This window comes from Typopeltis vanoorti, chromosome 18 (assembly GCF_054136105.1).
Source record: "Typopeltis vanoorti isolate ZY-2024b chromosome 18, IOZ_Tvanoo_1.0, whole genome shotgun sequence".
Lineage (NCBI taxonomy): Eukaryota > Metazoa > Arthropoda > Arachnida > Uropygi > Thelyphonidae > Typopeltis > Typopeltis vanoorti.
In genome coordinates this window covers 109,907,306-109,916,686 of record NC_143566.1, presented here as the reverse complement: position 1 = coordinate 109,916,686, position 9,381 = coordinate 109,907,306, and positions in this window count along the sequence as shown.

Sequence of the window (9,381 nt, the reverse complement as noted above, 5' to 3'; positions counted from 1 at the left end):
TCCTCTCCAAACAGATACTGGTCTTATCCATACCGACGCAGACAAAGCCGAGGCAATAGTAACATCTCTAGAAAAGCAATGCAAACCCTCATATGACCATTTCGACTTCAATCACATATACAAGGTTCATCGACATGTCAGATCTTCGCTCAAACTTTCTGTCACATGCTCTAGTCAAATTGCACCCACATCACCTGTAGAATTATACGACATAATCAAGAAGCTTAAAAACAAAAAGGCTCCTGAACCTGATGGAACCACAAACAGGGTGATAAAACTACTACCCCACATAGCTATTGTGCATCTGACAAACATTATAACCTCCATCTTACACTACAAATATTCTCCTTCCCACTGGAAACTAGCAGATGTAACCCCAATCCATAAACCTAGAAAAGACTAGCGATCACCTCAAAACTACAGACCAATTAACCTCATCTACAACCTGGGCAAAATTGCCGAGAAAGTCATTCTCACTAGACTCCAAGAACTAGTGCACAAATTAAACATTCTTCCTGAGGAGCAATTTGGATTCCGACAATTTCACAGTACTACACAACAAGTATACAGATTGGTAGAATATGTCACCACGGGATTTAACTGGCGTCAATGCACTTGGGCTGTTTTTCTTTGACATAGCCAGTGCATTCGACAAAGTCTGGCACTACGGCTTGCTATATAAAATGATAACATCTGGAATACCATTGGAAGTGGTTCACCTGATCAGATCATACTTCTATGATAAGCGCATGCAAGTTAAGTTAAATGGCACACTCTCCACACAAAAACTCATCTTGGCTGGTGTCCCACAATGATCACTACTGGTACCAAGTGATATTCCGCCAAACCCACTGTCATCTATCAAAGCTTTATATGCAGATGATACAACGACATTAGCCACATATTTAAAACCGCACCTAGCAATCAGAAGACTGCAGGAAAATCTACTGATAATTGAACAATATTTTACCAAATGGAGACTCAAAATAAATCCTCAGAAACGCGTAGCCGTACTGTTCGCCAGAAGATTAATGCTTCCTACTGGATATGTTCTCCTGTTTAACACAGAAATCTCTTGACAGTCTGAGATAAAATATCTTGGCATATTATTGGACAGAAAATTGGCTTTCATCTGCTCCCATATCAAGTCTCAATGTTTAAAGACATCAAAAATCATTGAACAGCTCTATCCTCTAATAAACAGAAACAGCAAATTGAGCACCAGAATCAAACTACTTATATGTAAATTGATGATTCGTCCTATACTCATCTATGCTTTACTAATATCCTCAAACTATAACGTATGCAGAATAAATGTCTCAGAATAATCCTGAACGCACCATGGTTCATACGCACTGTGCAACTTCACCAGGACACAGTCCCAGTGAAGTTGCACAGTATTAATACCTTCATGCAGACTATAGCAACTAAGTTCTTTTCAATAGCATCTCTGTGCATCCTAATAATCTAATTCAACTAGCTGCAAATTACGACGCAACAGATTACACCAAGTACAAAAGACCAAAAGCTATTTTAAACTGCAAACTCAATGATTAATCCTCAGGCCCACTCAGGGCGAGCAACAGGCTCATTAATACTTTCCCTCTCATAGTTTTCCTCATCAGACAGCGGGGAATATGAAAAGCATCTGCTTCACCCTTTAAGCCAATAAAGGTGAAAGTTGAAAGAAGTGAAATCATTCTTGCATTATATTGCAAGTATTGGAGTATTGGAGATTGAATTTCAAGTACAATACAATATTTTAAAATCGAAATTGAATATGATGGTGTATTTTTAATAGGAGGCAAGACAGACCTAGATATATTTATGATAAATCTATCTTTGTTTCCCTTTCCCCCTATTTAATTTCTCTGTCCCTGTAGAATTTTAATTAGATAGATTGCATTTGCTCTTAAAAATAAAACTGTGGACCACTATAGGAAAACATGAAGAAAAGAGCAACAAATATTATAAATCGCCAAGCAATAAAAACTGCATTATGAGATTATGCAAGAATAGTATTTAAGGTGTGGACGTGCAGCTCGTCTAAGTATTCAGTGTATAAAAGCCAAATGTTATAAATACTACATAAATGGACTTATCATAATATAATATACTCAAAATTGTAAAATATGTGAATCGAATGAACATAATGTAAATAATTTTTTTCTTTCATACAGAAAAACAGGCGAAGTTCCTAAAGGAATACACACAAACAGAAAGAAAGAGAGAGAGAGAGAGAGAGAGAGAGAGAGAGAGAGAGAGAGAGAGAGAGAGAGAGAGAGAGAGAGAGAGGTTGATACCCATTACAGAATTTGTTCCCATTGACTGACGGCAAAATAGTGAAGTCATGTGACTTAAGCATGTATGTGCAACAGACAAAATGCATATTAAAATGGAGGATATTATGAATATCCTCCACATCCGATATTTTAATATCTAACATATGCCAAACTGAATCCTTTTAGCACTCTAGTTTAGTAATTTGATGATCCACCCACCGAATCTTCATTTATGATGAACAGAAGATTGTATCACAGGATTGTTATAGCAGAAAAAGTTATTGCTCTCTCTAGGCTTCTGCCTAATCTCTGATGAGAACTAACCATTCGAAACAGCTCTGAAACTATTGAAACCTAACGTAAACACTAATAAAAGACAAACATGGATCCTGGACACAGCTGTCCCTGCAAGAGTTAGAATCTCATAAGCTCTCTTGCAAGTTTCCAAGTTTATCAGAGACTTTTTATATTTGGCTATAAAATATGGCTGGATCATAATATTATCCACTTTAATATCCCTTTATGCCAAGTGAAGCCTTTTAGCGTTATGTTTAAAACAAAATGCATGTTTAACTTACATGATTATTTATATGGTGCCTTTATTGTGGGTGTGGGGAAGTGAATTGTTTTGAAGATCCATACTTTAATATAGGGGATCTTTTAATAATGAAAGTTTCATATTCTTCGCAAAATCGGAAATGATCTCTATGAAAAGACTCAAGTGGGATTTTTGAATTCTCAAAATTCAGTACAAGGCATCAAGTTTTAAAGTTGGGAATATCTGATCGCATCAAATTCAGCTCACGTGATTAGGATATTTACTAAAACACAAGTTAGATTATTTCTATGTTCAGATTTTCGTAGCTGTTCGAACGATTCATGTCAAGGTTTCTTGAATAAACAACTACATTGAAACTAGAAATGCAAATAAATAATTTAGCGATTTTAATTATTTACCAGCGGACGTTTCGCTAGTTCAGGCAAGCATTATCAGGGGAATTTAACAATACGCACTCAGTGAAGACACAAAGCAAAATAACCTGGATAACAAGGACAGTCACGTGCATGGAGGGAGACAGCGGAACTCTTTTGTGAATTCTCTTGTGTTAATGCTGATTGGTAGAAAGGGCAGTATGCTACAATCTATGTAGAATCATACTATCAGTTCTGTTACAGTTAACCGGGTTGTGCAGAATTTTTGCCGCTTTCAGTAACAGTTCCTCTGATTTAAACCGAGATTTGGAATCAAAGGAAGAAATATACAAAACGCTTGCAGAATACTTAACGTACTCGACGAAAAGTGTTGTGATCTGCTTAAGCTTTCAGGCCACATATTTGGGCGTCCACAGAAAGCTTATTAGCCGAAAAGAATTAATAATCTTAAAAAATAATAAGAGAATTATATAAATCAAGTGGATATTAAATCTAGTATTATTTCAAAACCGAATGCAGAAACTATGAAAGTTTCGTACGAAATTTGACCAGAGAGCTTACAGGAATACACTCGCCGGCATTTACGAGTTGCGCTAGCGGGAACCTTATAGGAGACATGAACGCTGCCCAAGCGTCCATATATTCGCCTGCTATTGGTTCATTTTCATAAGGTTTCACTGGTTTGACAATGAAACCTTACCAAACTGAACTAAATTCCTCTCCTCACGACTATCGTCAACATTTCTCCTATTTGATAAAACCACTTCTTCTTCCCCTGTGGGTTATGTGTCCCATATCATCATCCGCCTCTCTCTCTCTCTCTCTCTCTCTCTCTCTCTCTCACTTTTTCATTCCACCAGAATGTCTACAGCCACCTAGTGAAGACACCAGGCCCTTAACGTAAAGATAATCTCTTGTATTTTTTAATCAAACAGTGTACTGAAACATATACTAAATTAGTTTAAGATATTAATGTCATCTAAAATTACTTTGATGAAAATATTATTAATAATTAATATAATCTCTCATACGTATTTAGAGGATAAATGAAAATATATGTTATTTTAATTTTTATGCTATAATCTTCTTTATATCTTAATATAACCTTATATTCATAGTGTATTAAGTAATTAATACAATTATACAACTCAAAATACTTATTCCGATAATTATTTTATAAAACTTATTTAAAGTATAAAGGCAATGAAATCTTCCTAAAATAGGAAGCCAACCTTGTAACATATCTTAAGGATAATACAAGTATAGTTCCTTTTCTCTTGTGAATCATTTTGTCTTTATATGCAAATAAAAGAAATACACCTTATTATCATCCATGTGGATCAAACTGCATAAGAGTATGTTTTGAAATTGTTTGGGAACTTCTAAATTGTAATTCAATTTTAAGTGTTTTATAAAATTTTATTTTAGACGTTCCTTCTTTAACGTTAGAGGTCGCTAGGATATTGCTACTGAATTACAAATGTATGTGGTTATACGCAGTATTCTTATACAGTTGTCAATGGCTATGAAATTGTAATTATTGAATAAATTCATTTCAGAAGAATAATTTTAACTGTTTTGAATTTGAACAAAAATTTTTGTAAATATTAATAATACTGTTTATCATCATTTCTGCTAAACAACGTAATTAAGTATTCATAAAATAATTATATTTTAGTATTTTTCTTTTTAACGTTAGAGGTCGCTAGGATATTGGTAATGAATTATGAAATGTATGAGGTAAGCGCAATATTTTTATTTACGGTTGTCAATGGCTAAGTGTAATTGCAATTATTGAATAACTTCATTTCGGAAAAATCATTTTAGCTGTTTTCAGTGTGAAAAAAAAAAGAAAAGAAAAAAGAATCATGTAAATAGTAAGTAATAATAATACTGTTTATCGTAATTCCTTTTAAACAATATAATATTTCACAATAAAATAAAGGCTACTTCCGTTAGTCCTAACACAATTAACACCTGGTTAGTTTACTTACTTTGCCAGTAGTGAAAGAGCATTAATATGATCTCTCATAAGATCATATTAATGCTCTTAGAATATCCACGATTCCAAACTCCTCCTCCATAACCTGGATAACCGTATCGGTAAGGAAAATAGGGATTGCGATCCCAGTTGTATCTATCGTCATAGCCGTATCGCTAATTGTAGACCCCAGGATACATATCTGAACATCGACGTCTGTCATCGTATCTGTAATTCTGCGCAAGAACACTCAGGAGCACGCTAAGTATTAAAATGGCGGCGAACTATAAAATATAAAATGACAAACAAATTCGTCTGATTAGCAGACGATAACTTAAAATGGTAGTTAGTAAACAAAAAAAAATAGTAACTCATACAATAAATATATCTTGTAATGGTTAAATTGTATCATTACTTTCAGTCAGCATCAAAAATATTACTGTATAAACAGAAAAGAAAAAGAAAAAAATTACAGCCAAGCAACTAAGGCTGTGGGGGATAGTGGGTATCAGTGGCTTAAAATCTGGCTCGTGGCTGGAAATCGTGGGGGTGCTGCAACTTTCGAAATATATATGCACACTGTAAGTACAGTGTATACGTGTTTGGATAAAATATCAAAATTATGGTAAAAATTAAAAAAAAAATGAAGCATGCAAAAATATTGTTTATTATCGATAAAATTATTGTTTAGTATAATTAAAAATTACTATAACAAATGTTATGTCTTTAATTGCAATGTCCAAATATTTAAACGGAGTAAATACGATACTACTGGCGCAAACTGCATATAAACAACAGTTTAACTGCGCGACGGACAGTACCGTATTACGCTAATAGCTCGCATCTCACTATGACGTGCATATGCTTGCGCGCATAGCAATATGACACTGTGGTAAACACAGTGCTGCTAGCGTCTTTCGCCCTCCTAAGTGCTATAAGAAGATGGATTTTTATTACTTTTTATACAAAATAAGAGAATTGTATAGGATTGTTGATGATAAAAATTAAATATTACAAGTAAATATATTTATATATCGAGAAAATATGGGGGGTGCTGCAGTTCCGCAGTGCCTATGCACGATCCGCCCCTGGTGGGTATTAGATCTGTTAATTACGTAGGTTCTTCTAGCCGGTTTCTTGATCACTGCTGCATATTATAAAATAAATAAATTAAATTAAAATTAAAAAAGAAATGTTCACTGTATATTGCAAAATGGAATATAATATTGTTTACCTTGAATATGAAAAAAATTTATATAAAATTTCAATTGTTAATTATTATTATGATTAATATTAATGATAATACGTTAGTAATAATCTTATATCAGTTACATGAACTGTACTAATTATTAAAATCTGTCCTGAACTCCTTGCAAGACGAGGGTGTGCTGAAAAGTTGTGATATTCACCATGAATTGATTTAATATAATTTTTGTTATAGATGTCTATCAGAACTTTGAAGTCCCCACTTATATATAGTATTGTTGCCTGAATTTGCATGTAATTCACCTGTTAAAAGTATTATCATTATTTTTATACAGAAACTTCACAGAGTCCGAAGTCTCGTCGAGGTTCTACTTATAAGGCTTTTAAACTACTCCTTAAACTTTTTTTCGCTGTTTGCATATCCACCGCCACCTGAGACAAAGCATTTCACGCACCAACTCAAAAAAAAAAAAAAAAAACCGGAAAACTCAGTCACTCCTTTGTTCAATTTTCAGGAATTGCTTCTTGTACTGGTCTGCTTGTTCCTTTTCCATGCCTCTAGATTTTGTAATTTCTCCTTAATATCTATGCATTAAGTCTTCTTTGGTCTTCTTTTTACCGAACTCTTGCAGAGTTCAGTAAAATTGTTCTACATTCAAAGATAGTTTTCTTAGCTGCATTTATAGGCAGGTATCAATGACCTTCAATGTCATTGATAACTCATCTGCAATGGGTTGTTTTAATCACTCTAAATATGGATATTTTCCCTCTCTGTCTACCATCATTCGCAGATTCCATACACAACTGCTTGATATATGTCAGATAGCGAATTTCTAATCCATTACATTAATCTGATTTAAGTTGCAACCATTCGTTAGAATCTGAACATTCCCCACACGACAATCTTTACTTCAATATTTTGATAAAATCTAGAAGGATTATTATATGGCTTTCCTGCATATACTAAGTAACATTTGTTACTTAATAGAAAAATATGATTCAATACATTGTTATTAATATGTTAACAACAGTTTTCCTGCAAATGAATTGATTATATGTCAGCATCCACTCTTGCGGTATCTACGATTTTATCAGAAGTGCCTTAGAGGAACAAAATGTTAGATCGGACAATACTGGAGTGATGACAAGTAATAGACTCATTTGCAGGAAAACTGTTGATAGGAAATTAGAATTAATGTAAAGTGTTATATAATGTAATCATGTAGAACCTTGAACACTCCTAACCCTTAACAAATTCAAGTTTTGCCCAATTCTGTATGAGTCTTTACTAGTTTTTTTCGAAAATTTTAACTTCCTGCGAAGAATTCAAACTAGTGTATATACAGGGTGTTCGGGATAAATTTGACATATTTATAATTAATTATATTTTTCCGTAAGTTACATGTATTAACACACACTTCTCTTCATTTAAAAGTTTGGACCCTTCTTCATTCATATACAAGATGTCAGAAAGGATGGATAGCTGGAACCCACCTGAATCATGGAAGAGAATAACTTGTATCATGATGATTCGTGCCCGCCATCAAAATAAGGATATTACCACTGCTGCCCAATGCTCCCTGAATACAGTAAAAACAATCAGGCATGAACTAGAGACTTGCAATGGTGACTACGAGGATGTAGCAAGAAGAAAGATCCCTAGTAGACGATCTGATTGCGTTCGTACAGCAGAATTCCTCGCAAATCTGCAGGAACAGGTGTTGAAGAACCCTGGCATTGGAATTCGGGCTTTGTTCGTGGAGTTGCTAACTGTAGTCAAGCCCTGGATAACAAGGGTAGCCAATGGTAGGCCGTATGTATGGCAGCAGGATTCGGCCTCTTGCCACACCTCTGGGAAAAGTCAAAAATGGTTGTCTGAAAATTTCTACGACTTCACCAGTCCAAATGTTTGGCCTCCAAACTCCCCAGACCTTAACCCCATGGATTATTTTGTATGGGGCGCAGTTGAAAAAGACACCAATCGCACTTCCAGTAATACAAAAGCCCAGTTAATGGATAAAATTAAAACAGTTTTTGCGGCCCTTCCCAGGGAGACTGTAGCATCAGCTTGTTCGAGGTTCCGAAGCAGAATTGAAGCTGTGATCGATGCTAATGGTGGTTATTTTGAGTAAATCTTGTTGATAGTATTGTAATTAACTCTGCCTGTAATGTTTTTTTGTCAATTCATTAAATTTAATAGATACAAAGAAGATTTTCTTTTTCCTTACGAAACTGTCAAATTTATCCCGAACACCCTGTATAAATGTAGAGGATGTCTTAATGCAACTGAAGTGTTGCTACATGACTTATTCAAGATAAGACGCATGTTTGTTTAATTTTGGAAAAACTACTTTGACATCCGTTTTTGCCTGCAGTTCTTGATCTAGGGAAAAGCTTGCAACTAATCAAAGTTAATTGAATGCAAAATATACAATATAAGTTGTAGACACCTTTTGCAGTTTGCAACTCTTATGATATGAAATTCTATACGTCAGACGGAATCTGTTGGTGATAAACTAACGTTAAATTAGTTCCAGAATGTTGGTTTTTTATGTTTAATAATAGAAGAGCGTCTACAACGTTCATTTAATAAAAATAATCTCTTTATTACTAATATATTTTGCCGCAATGAAGTGCAGAGTATTTCGAATGTGTGAGTTATCATTTAAGAATTTTAGTTTCCTCTCGATTTTTTAAAATTTAAGTAGCGAAGTGCACTATGATGATCTGTTTGTTGTTCGCTTCCCTAAAAAGCTAGAAAATTTCGCTTTTTTTAAAAAGGAACGTGAAACTAATATGAAGATTATTCTTTGTCTATTGGGATTAATAAGCAAGTCCATCCAAACGAAATGCTTCCATTAATACAATCTCAAGTCAGAATTACGTCATATTATTGCTAAAATTATCGCATCATTGAACAATTGTAGCCAGGTTTCCTATTTTAATTGCTGACTGCAAGAAATTTGCTTTCGCATATAA